Source organism: Amia ocellicauda, chromosome 10 (genome assembly GCF_036373705.1).
Source record: "Amia ocellicauda isolate fAmiCal2 chromosome 10, fAmiCal2.hap1, whole genome shotgun sequence".
In the NCBI taxonomy this organism is placed as follows: Eukaryota; Metazoa; Chordata; class Actinopteri; order Amiiformes; family Amiidae; genus Amia; species Amia ocellicauda.
The window spans coordinates 37,600,513-37,619,575 of record NC_089859.1 but is presented as its reverse complement, the minus strand read 5'-3'; the positions used below and the strand labels follow the sequence as shown (position 1 = coordinate 37,619,575).

General features: G+C 38.2%; 1 protein-coding gene across 3 annotated transcripts in view; it reads left to right on the top strand.

Moving 5' to 3' along the window:
* nfatc1 (nuclear factor of activated T cells 1) overlaps window positions 1–19,063 on the top strand; it is a 155,918-nt gene that overhangs the window by 64,776 nt on the left and 72,079 nt on the right. The gene's annotated exons all lie outside the window — the stretch shown is intronic.

Genomic DNA, 19,063 nt, shown 5'->3' with positions numbered 1-19,063 from the left:
AAAAATAACAGTATGTACCCTTAAAGGGGTCATTAACTGCCTTTTTTCATTTTGTACTGTTCTCCGAGGTCCACTTATAATGTTATCAAGATTTTTACATAAAAAACATCATAATTTAGAAGTAATAGGCTATTTTCTGTCCTGTTTTGACCCCCCTCATCGGAACACACCGTTTGAATAGGCGTGGCGGATTGTAGACTCAGAAGTAAATGCCGGCTGGTATGATTGGCTAACAGTTTTGCATATTTAAACATTTTCAACTCCCCGTCAGTACACGTGTGGAATTGTTTTGAAAATTTCCGATGTTGAGAAATGGCAGCTGGTGAAATTCAGCCAAACATGTTTGATCCAGAGTCTGATCCCGAATCAGAAGACAATGAACCTGCACCTCAAATGGCAAGGATACTACAGCCTGCGACAGTGTGGTAAATAATTATCTTTATTTATATTTATACTTTATGTATTTGTAAGGTAGTTAGCCTATTACATTATTTAGCCGAAGACGCTACAAAAAGCAGTTTGTGTCGTTATGTTGTTAACATTTATGCATATTACACATTTTATATTTCATTGGTTGTTGCATATAAAGTTTAGATTCTAGGCATTAATACAGTTATATTTGACAACGGATAATTCGCGCTGCTTCATGTAAACGAAGTATAAATTAATGTACCATCGTTTGTCAAGCTGTCGTTCTTATATTCATCATCCATCATTTTCATTAAAGTAAAAAACTTGGCAATTGTTGTCTTCGGAGCCATCTTTATCGTTTGGTTTCTGCGTAGACCTGCGTTTGCCTCTCTCGTTATTTACCTACTATATGCGTTATTCAGTGGGCGGGGCTAAGTAGTCAGTAATGTAGAAGCAGGCGTTGATCTTCTTCTGCGGAGGCGGGGTTTAGCCACACTATTACGTAATAAAGTGGCACATTCCAAATCCTGTTGTTTTTGCAGATTGACTTCAATATAAGCTGTTTTTAGACAAATGATAAAGTTTTGAGTTCTGAAACTTACAGGATGTTTTTATAGTACAATTACCTCTTATATGTCAAAAGATCAAGGGAATTTTGATTTCTCAGTTCATGACCCCTTTAAATCAGAACATACAGTGGCTCTCAAAAGTATTCACCCCCCTTGGACTTTTCCACATTTCATTGTGTTACAACATGAAATCAGAATGGATTTAAATCAGGAGTTTTTGCCACTGATCAACACAGCAAATGTCCATAATGTCAAAGTGCAAAATATAATCTGCAAATTGTTCTAAATGTATTACAAATACAAAACAGAAAATAATTTAATGCATAAGTAATCACCCCTTTGCTGTGACACACTTGATTGAGCTGTGGTGAAACCAGTTGTCTTTAGAAATCACTTAATTAGTTGAATAGAATCCACCTCTGTGCAATTAAGGTGTGTCACATGAAAGCCACTGTAAATTGTATAGTAATGCAATATCTACTGTATAAAGGACTCCAGATCAGGTTAAAATCTAAACTTTGATTCCATCATGTAAGATATTATTTGTTATAATGTATTTTTCTATGGGAAATTCTAAAAGGAAAAACAAAGAGAATTTTAGTTCTCTTAACTTCTTCATTCTGCAACGAGACACAAGAGAGAGCTGGAGGGAGACAGAGAGAGACACACCGCTTCCTGCCTGACCAGATTGGCCTATAAGCTGTACTGTGAGGAGAAAGAAGAAAATGTGTATTATCTGTTTCTTACTGTAATCCAGCAGAAGCTTAATATTACTTGTTTTCAGTAATATAATTGAATTATATTAGTTTCCTATTTTTGTCAAAATAAATGACTTGACCGCATCTTCCCTCTAAAAAGAATCTTAAAAGCGAAACCAATTGACCTATGAGTTTTCAGTTCAACTATTTATTTAGATTGACTGAAAAACCAAGCATAATCAAATTCTCTTACAATCAAGTCAATAGAAAATGTCAAATTCTAATACTTGATGGCAGGGTTTTGTTTGACAGAGCATTCGTCCTTTGACCATCACTTACAGTTCTCTGTTTTTAATTTGTGATTGGCAGTTGGGTTGTAGTTTTGATTTTGACAAGTCCTGTGCTTCATAAACTTATGTACTTGTACTGTGCTTTTTAGTTAACTTTATTAAATCAGGAAAGGGTGTAAAGCCACATTGCATTCGAATACCATAGTTTCATATAATCTAAATTTGCTTTGGGGCAAGGTCTATGCTGATTGACATGCCCCCAGGTTTTTACTATTGTTGATGTCTTAAAGCAAGGTTTATCATAGCTTATGGTACACAGTACATAATTTCATTTCAGGCATCCTAACTCATGTTCAAACATGAAGACACATAAACCTACAGACAGGTGACAAATTAAAGGGAAAAACAACATAAAGTATCTCAGTAAGGTGTTGGGCCACCACGAGCCGCCAGAACAGCTGCAATGCACCTTGGCATAGATTCTATGAGTCTCTAGAACTCTACTAGAGGGATGGAACACCATTTTTCAAAAATATATTCCCTCATTTGGTGTTTTGGTGATGGTGGTGGAGAGCGCTGTGTAACACGTCGGTCCAAAATGACTGACTGTACATTTTTGACATTGAGGCAGAAGAACTCAAATTAGATCCCAGTAATGAAACAGAATCCTTGTGGGTCAAACTTTTGAACAAGAGATCCAGAGGATTAGTGGACGGAGTGTGTTACAGACCGCCCAACTCAGATATTCAGCACGATGTTGTATTGTACAATGTAATCAGGACTGCATGTAGTAAGGATGTAGCTGTTAAAATGGGGGGTTTCAATTTCCCAAACATAGACTGGGAAAGCCCAGTCAGGACTGCAGAAGCAGTAATAGAAATGGTTGAGATGGTAAATGACTGCTTTCTAACTCAATTTGTCAGGGAACCAACCAGGGAGAGCACATGCATTGACTTGATCTTTTCAAATGACCAAGATAGAGTCAGAGGGACACTAGTTAGCGAACCAATGGCAAACTGTGATCACAATATGGTTAGCTTTGAGGCATTCAAAAAACAAGGACCAAGTCTAAAACAATGGTCTACAATTTTAGAAATGCAAACCTTGAAGGTATGAGGCGGCACTTAGAAGAATTACACTGGGGCACACTGGATACACACTGGATACAGATTGAGTCGAAAATGGATGGTTATATTTTAAGAATATACTACTTGAGGCTCAGTTGAAAGTTGTACCAAAACTTACCAAATTGAGGACCAAAAAACATTGGCCAAAATGGTTTAATAGAAGTATGCAAAAAATTATCAAGAGAAAGAAAATGCTGTATAGCGCATACAAAAGGGATGGAGATGAAACAAAATACAAAGAATATGTTGAGCTACAAAGAGATGTTAAGAAAGGGATCAGGAAAGCAAAGAGGGAAATAGAAAGGAACATAGCTCTTGGAGCTAAAACTAATGAAAAGAGCTTTTTTCAATACTACAACAGCAAGAGGTCAATAAAGGAGGAAGTGAAACAGATAAAGGGCAAAAATAGAAGTATCTTAGAAAACGAACAAGATGTGGCAAATGTTCTAAATGAGTATTTCACAGAGGTTTTTACAAAAGAAAAAACAAATAACATGCCACAGGTTAACAATCAGTCCAGCCAAATCCTAAGAGAGATCAGGGTAAATGAGGAGGAGGTACTAAAGGGACTAGCAGCGTTAAAATCAAACAAATCACCTGGGCAAGATCGTATATTTCCAACATTACTTAAAGAAATGAGGGAAATAATTTTTAGGCCGCTAACTCAAATATTCCAAAAGACACTTAGAACAGGGGATGTGCCAACTGACTGGATGACAGCAAATGTCATACCAATCCACAAGAAAGGGGACCAAACTGAGCCAGGAAATTACAGACCTTTCAGAAAATAGAGGAGCACCTTAATGAAAACCATATTCTTGGAGATAGTCAACATGGGTTTAGACGAGGCAGATCATGTCTTATTAATTTATTAGAATTTTTTGAACATGCAACTGCATGTAGATCATGTGAAAGCATATGATATGATATACTTAGATTTTCTAAAAGCTTTTGATAAGGTTCCACACCAAATACTGATCCTCAAATTGGAAGCTGCAGGCATTCAGGGTAATGTAAGTAGATGGATTATGAACTGGTTGATGTATAGGAAACAGAGGGTATCGATTAGAGGAGTTGACTCTAACTGGAGTGAGGTTGTTAGTGGAGTTCCACAGGGATCAGTACTAGGGCCTTTGCTTTTTCTAATCTATATTAATGATCTGGACTCCGGGATAGTTAGTAAACTTGTAAAATTTGCCGATGATACTAAAATAGGTGGCTCAGCAAATACAGTCTTTGCAGCACAGGTTATTCAAAGGGACTTAGATAATATTCAGTCGTGGGCCGACACCTGGCAGATTATATTCAATGTGGACAAGTGCAAGGTAATACATGCAGGTAACAAAAATGTCCAATATAATTACACTATGGGAGGAATAGAACTAGATGAAGTAATGCATGAGAAAGACCTAGGAGTCTACGTGGACTCCTCACTCTCCCCATCCAAACAATGTGGGGAAGCAATAAAAAGGCAAACAGAATGTTAGGGTATATTGTCAAAAGTGTAGAATTTAAAACAAGGGAAGTAATGTTAAGACTGTACAATGCACTAGTTAGATCTCATCTGGAATACTGTGTACAGTTCTGGGCTCGACACTTCAAGAAGGATATTGCTGCTCTAGAGGCAGTTCAGAGGAGAGCAACCAGACTTATTCCAGGTTTGAAGGGAATGTCCTACTAGGAGAGACTGAGGGAAGTGAAACTTTTCACCCTGGAACAGAGGAGACTACATGGGGACTTGATTCAAGTCTTCAAAATCATGAAAGACATCAACCACTTCAAACTAGAGGAGCTTTTCCAGATCAGCAGGGACACACACACCCGGGGACACAAATAGAAATTGGGCTTCAAGGCATTCAAGACGGAAAACAGGAGACACTTCTTCACATAGAGAGTTGTCACAATCTGGAACAAACTCCCCAGCAATGTGGTAGAAGCTGAAAATTTGGGGACATTTAAAATCAGACTGGATAGGATCCTTGGATCACTCAGTTATTAATGGACACCAAATGAGCACGATGGGTCGAATGGCCTCCTCTCATTTGTAAATTTTCTTATGTTCTTATGTTCTACATAGGGGACAAATTGCATTAACCTCTTGGCTTCTGAAGAATGTACATATCTGTGTACCAGGGATAAGTGTTTGTTTTTTGGGTATTATAACTTTTACATTGCCAAACAGACAGTATATATATTGTTTCCTGCATCCCCCTAAGTTTGTAAACCAAGGGAGCTGAGCACTATTGAAGTGACTACTAACACACTGTCAGCTTCTACTTTCCATACATGTTACCTATTTTAAAATCACAGTACTCGACACGGATGTGGTTTATAGGGGAATAACTTAACTGATGGAACAGAGCACTCATTTCATGAATTGTTTTTGTTACAAATGAAAACAGTCAGCCTTAACTGCAAAGTAGGGTAGATTTGTAAAATTAAAGCTAACATATTATGCACAATAACACAAATGTTGCAAGAATGCTTAACTATACAAGTTCTTATCTTGAACAACATTATTTTAATAGTATATCTTTTTGTGCAGGATTGTGTTTTATAACATGTTCACTGGCAGTTTTTTAAAGGATTATTTTCCAAACTAATTAAAAGATAAAAAGATAGCTGTGGTATAACATTCAAACAATTGAGTCTAGTCTCTTTACTCTTTAAAAACGGGAAGATTTGATTGTTTCTTCTGACACTGCAAACACACAAACGGAATCTTCAGTGACTGATACACAAAGATAAGCAGTGATTTATAATTAACAGCTATTCGGGAAAATATTTATGTCTACCTTGATCTTTAAGGTCCATTTTTGGAGATTTGACTTCTGCTCTTGGCAAATCATGAGAATCAGTGGATACATGTCATGGGACAATTTATGTACACACAGCATCTGCCCACATACTACACTTAACAACTTCCATTGTATAAGGCATGATCTTCATCTGGACTAATGAAAAGATAACTGCTCCATTGGTGTCACAGAGGCATTATTAATACCACAACAAAATAATGGAATGAAGTACACACATTTTTAAAGCAAGGGGACATATGTTTGCAGTTATGTACTTATTTACATAAATATATTAATTAAAAAATGTGTAGCTATTATAGAATTGGAAAATAGAAAATAAAACCAAAAAATGATCTTTGGAGTAGAGTTCTGTCTAAAAAAATCCAATGAACATCCAAGTAAACACAAGCAGCATTTTAGGTTTCTCTGTGGATTTTGAATGGTCAAAAACAAAAATGATGTGGTTCTTATGAAAATTAATTTGGTATATTTTAACAATACTATTCAGACCTACCTTTTTTGTGTGCTTGTTTATTTATTTAATTAGTTTGTGATACAGACATCACTTTAAATTAATAGCATCTTGTTTGTCCTCAAAGATTCCCATAATACATACACTAACAATGTGATTAAGGTTTTGTAGTCTATAAGTACATAAAGATAAAGTTGTTAAAAATGTCAACAGGAGTACTATGTTCAGTATGGTTACAGAATAATTGATTGGTGTAGTTTCACACCTGATAATTATGGATAGCAATTCTATATTTATGGATAGTGAGTATTTGGTGAATATTTCATGTGGATGTAGCAGTAAATTACACTGATAAAAAAACAAATCAAGCAGACAAATGGTGTGTACTTACATGCTACATCAGTGTACTATTTTGGAACAGAATATGTTCAGTTAATTTACTAATACCTGCCTTAGGTCCTGCACTACTTCTATCTTTGCTGTATTGGTATTTCATTAGCAATTGCAGTGGCAATTCATAAAAACAAAAACAGAAAACGAAAGGAAAGGGTTATTTTTAATAAAGCATTTAAGTGGAGACCATAGGATCTAAAAAAGACAATAACATTTTCAACAGTTAAGCCTTAAACTATTTATAAACCCTCAAACAATATATGTGATTGTTTTAATGCAAATAATTTTGTGATTGATGAATTAAGCAATAATTAGACAATTCCTATTACTTTTTACGTTCCTTAGGGCATGCTGGGTAATCGACAAATAATAAAATTTCATGACTGTGCTGGGAAGTCAGGTAGTCAGCCTATCATGTCACAAAATAATAAACATTTATTGTATTTGTTGTTTTGTTGTCAAACAAAACTGACGGAGTTTGTGGATTTAGTGTTCATGAAAAAAGACACCACAGAGAGAAAAACTAAAATAGAAAAACTTTGCTGACAAAATGGGAAATTGAACCTGAAAGGTGGGTGGTTAATCTTGCTCCTTTAACGTTTGTCTTTTTTCTTTGAATCATTTTGGAAAACAGTTTAATTTCACGCCAAAGCTTACCTTTGCAGGAAACAGAAGCAATCTTCCCACTCTTTTCAGTCAACCTGCTCTATTCGTGGTATAAAGACAGCATGCTTTGCTGTTTCCTCTTTACTCATGTATTGAGTATGTAATAAAGGAAACCTGGCCATAAACACACACACACACACATGCACACACACAGAAAGCTTATTTAGTGTACAGAAAATACAACAACAAAAAACACATATTTCTTCCCAGTCATCTAAATATGTTATGTGGCTATTCTACTGTACTGTCTGCAGTGATGACATTTTAAAAGCACAACTCATTATCACTCAGGCATTGTAACTTCCACCCTCTAAATATATATATATATATATATATATATATATATATATATATATATATATATATATATATATATATATATATATATATATATATATATATATATATATAATAAACATGTCTATACAAAACAGAAGCAAAGAGTGTATGACTGTGTATTCAAAGAAACAAATGAACAAAGTTATCATCCATGTATGAAATCATAATCCTTTAAATCTTGTCTCTTTTGAGACAGAGGCACCCCAGTGTCATTTTGGTGTAGTTACCTGAACTCAAAAGACAAGAAATATGTGTAGAACCAGAACAAATTATGAAAGATGGAGTATCTCTCTGAATGGCCATCATTTAGTTTAAAGATGGATCTGAAGGATTACAAAGCCATGGTATTCCATTTTTTAAAATAAATATTCAGATTATATATATTATTAATGTATTTGTTCAAATTGTCTGAATGTGAAAACATGTCATGTTCTCTTACAGGGTCTGTATTATTATTGTCTGCATTGTAAAACTGTCTATAGAACACATATCGGAAACCATATAGCCTCTGTCCATGAATGTCCTTGAACTTGACCTATGACCTCTCTTCCAAGGTCAAACATGAAATTGTATGATTCTTGTGTTAAAACACTTGAAATGCCACGACAGGCATCATTCCACATATAAATCAGGCCAAATGTGTTATTTGGATAAAATTGAGTTTGAACCGTTCCATTAGGCTTCAAAGGTCAATGTAATGTTTTTTTGCCTTACAGTAGAGATACAGTCACTATTACTGTTGGTCACATATAAGAAACCATAAGTGGGCTGTCTATAATGCCTAACAGAGAGGAGATAGGCCTTTGGTCATTATAGAACATAAGAACATAAGAATGTTTACAAACGAGGGGAGGCCCTTTGACCCATCGTGCTCATTTGATATCCATTAGTATCTAAGTGATCCAAGGATCCTATCTAGTCTATTTTTAAATGTTCCCAAATTTTCAGCTTTAACCACATCGCTGGGAGTTTGTTCCAGATTGTAACAACTCTCTATGTGAAGAAGTGTCTCCTGTTTTCCATCTTGAATGCCTTGAAGCCCAATTTCCATTTGTGTCCACGGATGTGTGTGTCCCTGCTGATCTGGAAAAGCTCCTCTGGTTTGATGTGGTTGATGCCTTTCATGATTTTGAAGACCCCATGTAGTCTCCTCTGTTCCAGGGTGAAAAGGTTCAGTTCCCTCAGTCTCTCTGAGTAGGACATTCCCTTCAAACCTGGAATAAGTCTGTTTGCTGTTTGCTGTTACATATAGGCATATAGACATATATGCGCCATCTAAAAGGTGAAACTCATATTCTGAGTCAGGAAATCCAAATTTCACCGAGAAGGAAGGCCCACAGCTCCAATCATGGGTTTACTTAAGAAATTTCTAAATATCCTAGACTTTGACCTTTGACCTCTGTTAAACTCAATTAAATTATAAAATAACTTATTGTGCTGTAAGCAATGCAGGTAGGATACTGCTTCTTATACACCGATTGGAAGTAATATATAGTCTATCCAATAATTTAGCTCATTGTGACCATGATGCTCAGACTCATGACAGTGTAAGAGAATTCCATATGTTTGGTTTTTCAGTCAATCTAAATAAATGGTTGAATGGAAAACTCATAGGTCAATTGGTTTCTCTTTTAAGATTCTTTTTAGATGGAAGATGCAGTGAAGTCACAGATGTGCAATAATCATTTATTTGTGACAGAAATAGAAAACCAATATCATTTAATTATATTACTGAACATAAGTTATATAAAGTTTCTGCTGGATAACAGAAAGGATAGGATATTACTTATTTTCCTCACAGTGCAGCTTAGGTCAGTCTGGTCAGTTCGGCAGCGGGTGTGTATCTCTTCCTCCTGCACTTCCCTTCTTCTTGTCTCTGAGTTCTCTCTTCTTCTTCTCTATTTGTCTTTTCCTTCTGTTATAAGGTTTCTCTTTAACCAATCACATTTCACCAACATCACACCATATTTCGATATGGCAGTAAGAAACCTAACTGTTTGGCCTCTTTGAGGTGTTTGGCCTTGTACTCTTATCTCTAGTTTAACTGCTAGCAGGGCCCCTCGGAATCTCAGGAACTAGGCAAAAAGAGGGAGATGACAATTTTCCTGTATCAAACCAGACAGCAAGATATTTCCCATAGAAAAATACATTCTACCAAATAATATCCTACAACTGTCTTAAAACTACTACTGATATAATGCAAATATAACAACTGATTGCAATTAGTGTATTTTTTAAGATATTTAAGCTTTTAAACTGTATTTGCATTCTATTCTATTATACTGGTTCAGCAGCAGTGCTTTAATACAGTGTACAAACTATCCTTATACAATGCAGATAAAGTTTCTCCAGAAACTTCCATTCTAGTTAGTCTGCATTGTTCTCTTACAAATACTCCTCCTACAGTTCTTACCCTACAAATACCATACTTCACACACTTATACATCATGATACCGTTTAGGTTGCTTGTGCTTTTTGTATGGCTAGGATCTATAGTTATTGAGTTATGAGCAATCGAAAACACCAAAAATCCAATTGACTTAAATGGTGGAATGCATTCTCATGCAGACATTCCAAGCTGTACCGTCAGTAGCCAATCAACATTGGATATGCAAATTACAGCAGTCAAGGTTCCAACATTTATATTTTTTTCAACCCAACGGTCAGACTCCACTTCCCTATCTCTGCTGTTCTCTCCGCATTTCCATGTTGTTCTGGGATTTTCCATGCCGTCCTCATATCATGTATTATTTGATTTCTGCATTAATACTGTATTATACGAATACTTATACCAGTACTACAACTAATAATAATTATACTACATTAAATTCTTATATACAGGACTTTAGTACCAATTGTTTGTATTGTAATTATTCCATATTATGCACTCTTGCCACAACTTTGTGCTACGAAATGTCAGACAACTCCCTATAATATAGCATATTTTGTATGATTTGACCACGATTTAAACATGCTTTTAAGAAAGTAATTACAATATGTTTTCACCTTATAATACCTTATGATACTAATACTTCTACCACTTGTACTACATTCAATTCGTAAATTTAAACTGACCTCTGTTAAATATGTTTTCTAACTTTGCGTTTAATATTATTTACAACATCTACACTACTATACTAATTATACTACTACTACTACTATTACTACTACTAATACTACTACTACTTCTACTACTACTACTACTACTACTACTACTAATAATAATAATAATAATAACAACTTACATTTACTTATACAAACTTACATATGAAGACTAAAAATATGAGCATTGCCTACTTTCACATACTATTACTGATGCTCCTATTCCAAATTACTGTGTGGTTATCATATTAACCTGCAGAGTATTACATATTTTTTTTGTCATACTTACATAGACCAAATAATAATAACTTTATTTATATAGTGCCCCATCACATTATATTTTCACTGTACAGTATACAACTCAAATAGTACTGAAAAATCAAGAGAGTCAAGAGAGGTGCAAGCCCTTGTTCTGAAAGTATCTATGTTTATGTTGTCAATTGGAAAACTATTTTATATGATAATTGATAGATTTTATTTATTTATTTATTTATTAGCAGACGGCCTTTTCCAAAATATACAAAATATAAGAGCAATACAAAATGCAATAATACAGTGCAGTTCAGGCATAATACATTTTACAAATTTAGAATTTACACAAGTGTATATGAGATACATTAAGCAATATATAAGGTCTTATATAAGGCAAGAGTATGACAAAACGTTTTAAAAGTGCAATCTTACAGGAGAATGAAAGACTAAATGAGAAGTACAGTCTGAAAAGATGTATCTTGAGTAATCGCTGGAAGGAGGTCAGAGACGCTGCTGTTTTGACTTCAGCGGGAAGGTCATTCCACCATTTAGAAGCCAGGGAGCGGGCTCTGGAGGAAAGGGAGTGGAGAGGAGTCAGAGTTAGTCTTCTGGCCCCAGAAGACCGCAGTGGTCTGGAGGGGATGTATGGAGAGAAGAGGGTCTGAAGGTGCAGTCTGGTCGAGACTGCAGTGTCTTGAACTGAATGCGTGCCAGTATTGGAAGCCAGTGGAGGGAGCGGAGCAGTGGAGTAGCGTGTGCGAATCGGGGCAGAGAGAATATTAGACGAGCCGCAGAGTTCTGGATGAGCTGGAGCGGGTGGGTAGTTGTTGCAGGCAGGCCGGCAAGGAGGGAGTTGCAGTAGTCCAAGCGGGAGAGGACCAGTGACTGGACAAGCAGCTGAGTCGAGTAGTCGGTGAGGAAGGGACGGATCCGGCGTATGTTGCTCAGAAAGAATCTGCAGGTGCGTGTCAGCGTGGTGATGTGCTGAGTGTAGGAGAGCACAGGATCGAGGGTCACTCCTAGGTTCTTAGTGGAAGAAGTGGGAAAGAGTGTTGTAGTTTCCAAGAGGATTGAGATGGAGAGGTCAGCAGAAGGTGAGGAAGATGGGGGGAAAACAGGAGATCCGATTTGGAGAGGTTGAGCTTGAGGTGGTGTGAGTACATCCAGGCGGAGATAGCAGACGAAGAGGAAGAGATGCGAGAGGGGATGAGAGTGTCAGAGAGGGATAAGACAGGGAGATCATCATCAGCGTAGAAGTGGTAGGAGAAACCATGGGATGCGATGAGGGGGCCCAGGGAGCGAGTGTAGAGAGAGAACAGGAGGGGGCCCAGGACGGAGCCTTGGGGTACACCTGTGAGGAGAGGTGGGGGGTGGATGAGGAACCTCGCCATGTCACTTGGTAGGTCCGGTCACTGAGGTAGGAGGAGAACCAGGTGAGAGCAGTCCAAGAGATTCCAACGTCAGAGAGAAAGGGAGAAGGAGACTGGTGGTCTGAGATGTCCAGCGCTGCCACAGAGAGTGTAGAAGGGAAGCAGCCATTAGAGAAGATGAGATCTAGCTGGCGGCCTGCCCTGTTAGTCGGGGGAGATGGGGACAGATAGTTAAAAGAGTGGAGGAGAAATCCGTCAGAGTGGGAAGGGTTGGAGAGGTGGATGTTGAAGTCTCCCAGGAGGATGGTAGATGAGGACAGCGAGGGGAGGGAGGAGAGAAGAAAGTCAAGTTCGTCTAGGAAGGAGGCAAGTGGACTGGGAGGATGGTAGAGAACTTGAAGGAAGAGGTGAGAGGGAGAGGTGAGTTCCACTGCATGGAATTCAAAGCTGTTAGTCGTGATAGAAGAGAGAAATGGGGGACTGAGAAGAGAAGAGAAGAGAAGGAGAGGGCAGGAGCCCTGTTCCGCCTCCCTGTCCAGTGAGACAGGGGAAGTGGTACAGGACAAATAGAGGGGATAGGGCAGCAGGGGTGGTTGAGTTCTCAGGGGAAATCCATGTCTCGGTGACAGCAAGGAAATCCAGAGAGTGGTGGGAGGCGAAGGCAGAGATGAAGTCGGCCTTGTAGGAAGCTGAGTGGCAGTTCCACAGGCCTCCAGAGAGGGGAATGGAGGGAAGGGAGGAGGAGGGGAGAGGCAGTGAGATGATGTTAGAGGGATTAGGGAGGCAATGGCGTGCAGGTGCACGCCGAGAGGAAGGAGAGAGCAGGACTGGAATAGGAGAGATAGTCATGATTGCCTGCTGTTGCTGTGCGGCGTCTCCTCGCAGTCTTCTCCTCGCTGGAGTCCCACAGCTGGAGTTCCTGGCCTTTGGAATTGTGGCCCTTCAGAAGGGGGCACTGAGGCTGTTGGTGCTGACTGCTGGCGTAGAGGTCCAGGGGGCTATTAAATACTCCACCTGTAGTTAATTAGGAGGGTACACACTTGTGTGGCATTAATGACACAAGGCTGTCGGGATGACACAATCCCGAAAAGTAAACACATAAACAATCGATGTATCTCTTAACTAAACTAGTAAACACATGAAAAAACTATACTCAGCTGGGGTGAGCTAGGCGACTGCTCTGCTGCTTTGCCTGACTGTCCAGTGGCGAATGACAACAACACACTGCGAAATAAAGGTCAAGACCGGCTAATTTAAATTGGAATTAGACAATAAACTCACAAGGCTGTTGGGATGGCACAATCCCTCCCAGGCAGGACTGCTAATAGCACAATTAATGGCTGCTTTAAATCTAAATACAGACAAAGACAGTGCCAGACACAAGCAGTTACACTGATCAATAGCTCGCAACAATGCTAAATAATAACAGCCTACAATGTAACCGCTTCTGATTTACAGAAACTGCTTGTCGATCTATGGACAAAGTGCGCTATGTCAGTGTGCTAATTAACTAACAAACAGTCACTGCTGTTACTACAATACAGGTGCAAAATATATATAACTCTTAGCTAAACAAGTAACCACGTAAATGATCAATGTATCTCTTCACTAAACTAGTAAACACGTGAAAAAATGGTACTCAGCTGGGGTGAGCTAGGTGACTGCTCTGCTGGCTTACCTGACTGTCCAGTGTCGAATGAACACATTGTACATCGCAAAACAGGTGTTTCATTCTTTTCACCCACACACACAAAGTTGTGACAAAACATTTCCCCTCAGATTATTTTAACTCTCTATATACAGTCTTCTTTCAGAAATTATTCAAGGGATATAATGTGTTTGTATGAAGTTAATGTGTTAAATAATTAAATAATTTCATTTCATGAGTATTAAATATGTGTTAAACACTTTTGACATGTAATGTAAAGCATTGCCATTTTAATGGAATCATAATTTGTCAATAATGACACTAATATGTGCAAATTGGGTATGTAAGCAAAATGAGTCAAAAATCATTTTAAGCTGTTATTTCCATGTGTCAGCCATATGGGATTTCAAAGAAAACATAAGTTCAACCTGTATTGTTCTGAATGTTTTGGTTAAAATAGGCTAAAACAATGTTATCTTTATCAAGGTTCTTTTCTGTTGCTGTTAACAAGACATTTTGTACATAGTCTGTATTAGTATTAGTATTTGTATTAGTCTTGTCAGATATAGATAAGCCTGAGTGACATATTCATGCCTGAATCAACAACCTATCTTTACCCTAAGAAATTAAAGAGTTGCATTATTTCCTTTTGCGTTTTTATCTAGAATAATAACTTTTTGTGTGTTAATTTCAAGACTAGGAATAGGAATTAGCTTATAAGACAAGCAGTGCAAATCTATTTATAAATTATATGATGCAATAGCTTTATTCTATTTATAATAATTTCAGGACTTATATCACTTATGAATATTTACTTATACTTTGTTGAAAGCACATCCATGTTTATTCAATCACAGAAGAATAATTGTAAATGCCTAGGCAATTATATAAAAATATGACAAAGCATACAATAAAACATATTGTAACAATATGTTTTATTGTATGATTTGCCATACATTTATATAATATTATTGTTAGATTTGTAAAATCATGATGAATTGTAAAAAGTTATATTAAATGCAGTATAGTAGCCCAGCTTTTAACATTTAACATTTGTCTAGGTTCTTTATTTCTTTAAGAGTTTATTAATGCAATTTAAATAGTTTACCTTTATTATTTCTTAACATTGCTGATTTCTATAATTTTCTACTTTCAATAGTGTCTATTTCACAGACGTTTTTTAAGTATTATTTTATAATCACTTTGGCATAATGTTTCATGTATTGAAAATGCTATTCCCTGTTTCTACTTACTGCATTTGTTATGAATGATTATCAATATCTCTATTGGGGTTTTATTGATGTAATTTAATAGTATTTGTTATTTATGATTTATTATAGAGCTATTTTAGCACAGCTTATGATACATTGTGATTTCTATGAGAAACTTGTTGATATATATATTTTTTGTCATTGAGGTGACTTACTGTCTGTAATGAATTGTTGGTGGCGAATTGTCATACCCTCCACAAGTAATTGTACCTGGTGATTAATTGTTGGGGACGAATTGTTGATGATGAATTGTTGGTGATTAATTGTTGTAGACCGACTTAATGTTCTACAGATTGACTAGAAAGAGATCTTTCATTGGATAGCATTCTGAATTGTTATTTATACTATATGTGGCTATGTCCAATGTTTATTACAAAATCTTAAGGTAATTAATATTTAAAATACAAATACAAAAGATGAAGCCTTATTAATCTAAACAACAGACAGTAATTAGTTCTAGAAGTGAATCTTCAATGAAAAGCAAAAAGGTTCCTAAGCACAATCAAACATAACTGAGGGAAATAGCTTTTAGCGGCAGTTGTGTTTACATAGTTTCAGCTTCTGGGACCACAGCGTCTAGCCACTAGTGATGACATAGTTCTAGCACTGAAGCTTATGTCTGTTCCTCAAAACCACCTCTGAGGTTGAGGTATATAGGTCATGGAGCTTTTTAAGTAGCGTGTTTTTTATCAGTGTGCTTAAAATCATGCAGAAATGTATTCAAGGCATATGTAACACCCATTGTAAAGCCAATGTTGCAATGGACCACATGGTGTTCTCTCTGTTGTAGAGCATGTTAACTGAAACTATCTCTAGATAATTAGTTGTGTCCTTTAGAATCCATTGCTTATAGTTCTATGAAAGTAAAATTAATGTTCTCAGTTGTTGCAAATGTGACGATTTATGCATGAAGACATATGGAGGTGGAATACAAAGCAACATTTTAAATGGTGTGGTGAATACCTTTAAATACTGTGAAATGTGTTGTCATACATTGAAGTTGCTTCTAATACTGCAATCTTTATTATAATGATTTTCACTCATTAATGGTTACAGCTGGTGCATGAATGCGTGTATGTAGGCTGAAAAGAAGATTACAGCATTTTATAAAGATACTTGAATACATACATCAAATTCAATGATGGGCTCACATTCTTAGTCTTTGGGGGATTACTATCTGTATCATGAGCATTCCTCTTTGCAAGAACTGAGATGTACTCTTATGCCAGCAAACATTTTATATTGTTCAGCATGTCATTATATATTGTATGTAAATGAACTGAATGCAATAAACCCTGTAGGCACTGGGAGACTGGGATTTTCCATGCAGGCAGGCTGAGCAAACTTTGGGGACACTTACCTCAGTCAAGTTCTTCTAGGTTCCAAAGCAGGCAGAGATGACGTTAATGCATTTCTCAGTGACAGTCCCCAGCTCTATTAGCATAAAGACTATAGAAGCTTGTCCCCCTCCCTCCTTTTCTGCAGTAGAATAATTATTATAGGCTCTGCTTGACAGTAGTGCATTCAAGCTTTGCTCTTTAGCAGTGGTTCTCAAAATTTTTGCCAGGTGGTGGACCACTTATCCATCTGAAAAAAAACTGTCTCAGCTCCCAGACAGCAGCCCCGCCCCTCTGCTATCGCATTTCCAGCAGGCATGCGCAGCCCGCGTCAGGAGGATAAATGGCATTCCAGCAGCCTCTGGCCCACCCATACACCCCCCAGTGCTCAAAACTATAACAGTTGGCTACTCCCTACAGTTTTAGACATGTCCAACCCCCTTTCCGAGGCGTGGTGTGGACACAAGTGAGGGACCCGTTGCAGTTTTTGGTGCTTCATGTCGAAATCGCCGCTCTCTTGGAGAAGCAAGCAATCCACGAACTGCCCTCTCTTGAATGGAGAGCCCTGGTAGCTCCCAGTGCGAGCAGACTTGTTGTCCCAACCCGGGCTAGCTCCAGCTCTGCATCTGGCCCCTGAGCGGGATTGCTTGATTGCCTGGGCCCTGTCAGACACGGTAATAGCCACTATTCAGTCTGCGAGAGTGCCCTTTATAAAATCACAATATTACTACCGCTGGCAGACGTTTCACACCTGGTGCCAAGACGGGGGTCATGACCCAGTTAATTGCCCAACCAAGGTTAAAATTTTTACAGGAGCTATTGTACCAGGGCAAGTCCCCATCCATGCTCAAAGTGTATCTGGCGGCCATCTCCACGTGTCATGTCCGGATTGATGGCAAGCCCCCTGTGTCTCATTTCCTGGCTACGCAGTTTCTGAAGGGAGATCGTAGGCTGTGGCCTCCTCTTGCCCCTTCACTGCCCACATGGCGCCTTGATGAAGTGCTGGACGCACTTTCTCAAGCCTCATTTGAGCCAATGCAGTCAGCTGAGGTGAAGCTGGTGGCACTTAAGCCTGCATTCTTGCTGGTAATCACCTCTGCAAAACGTGTAAGCAAGTTACATGCCAAGTCCATACACCCATCCTGTGTCCGTTTTGCAGAACGTGGCTCTAGGGTCATGCTTCAACCTAATCCTGCTATCCTCCAAAGTGCTGACTCTTCAGAGCAGGAGAGTCGGCTTCACCTGCTTTGCCCTGTGCGGGCCCTCAGGTGCTATTTGTGGCGCACTAATGCCTAGGTCACACTACATCATTTTAAGTCTGATTTGAGCCAGATTTGGCCCTCCCGACAAATCTGCACTGATCATCACGAAAGCAGCTTGGTCGGTGCACGTCCCCGCTACCAATGGTCATGTAGTGTGAGACAGTCGTAAGCTAGTCGGAGCCCCTATGATTGTATTAAATATGTTTAATATTTACGACTCGACCGGCATCGATAATCAGCGTCACACAGAGACCAGCAGCAGCCAATCAGAGTTGAGCTGAATGAAGAAGAAATAAGAAACAGGAAGACTAAACATGACAGAAGAATAATATTTTCATACATATTTATTAAAATACTTGTTTTGGGACAGGTTATTTAAAAATACTCTAATACAGGGACAATAATATTTTCAAATACAAATACCAATCACTATCTGTAATTAACCCAGGTCTGTGCAAAATATTGATACCTACAATGCGATGTTGTTCACCTCCAACTCTCACAGCAGAGTACAGGCTATTGCCCTCGCCTCCCCAGCCATGTCTTCACCCACATCCTCTTTTCTCTTTTTGTGTTTGTCCACACAGACAAACCCAAACAGCAACAGTGGCTTGTGGTCACGTTCTAATTGTGCAGATTTCTGCAGTTCTGCACTGATTTGCAGATATCCACTGATCCATCGGGGGGACATCTGCGCTACAAGAATGTGACCTGTAAATGTCCCCATCCATGCTTGTTTACCTTTTCTCTGGATGGATCACGTGTTTCCACAAGGTTTGGAGGCACGACAAAGGATTTCAGATCAGTCGTGAAGTGTGTGACCACCTGTATTTAAGCTATTGTGTAGTGTGCACTCCTTCACGATGCAAAATACATAAATTCGGTGCAAAATAGTGTGCCCACCATTCACAAAATCAGGTCTGATAGTAGAAATCATGTAGTGTGACCCCAGCTTAAGGACCAGGGGCGGGTTTGTCAATTTTGTGTCCCCAGTCAAAGCTTAGGGGCCCCTCCACCTCTACCTGTCATGACCATTTTCGCTTCACCACACACACAAG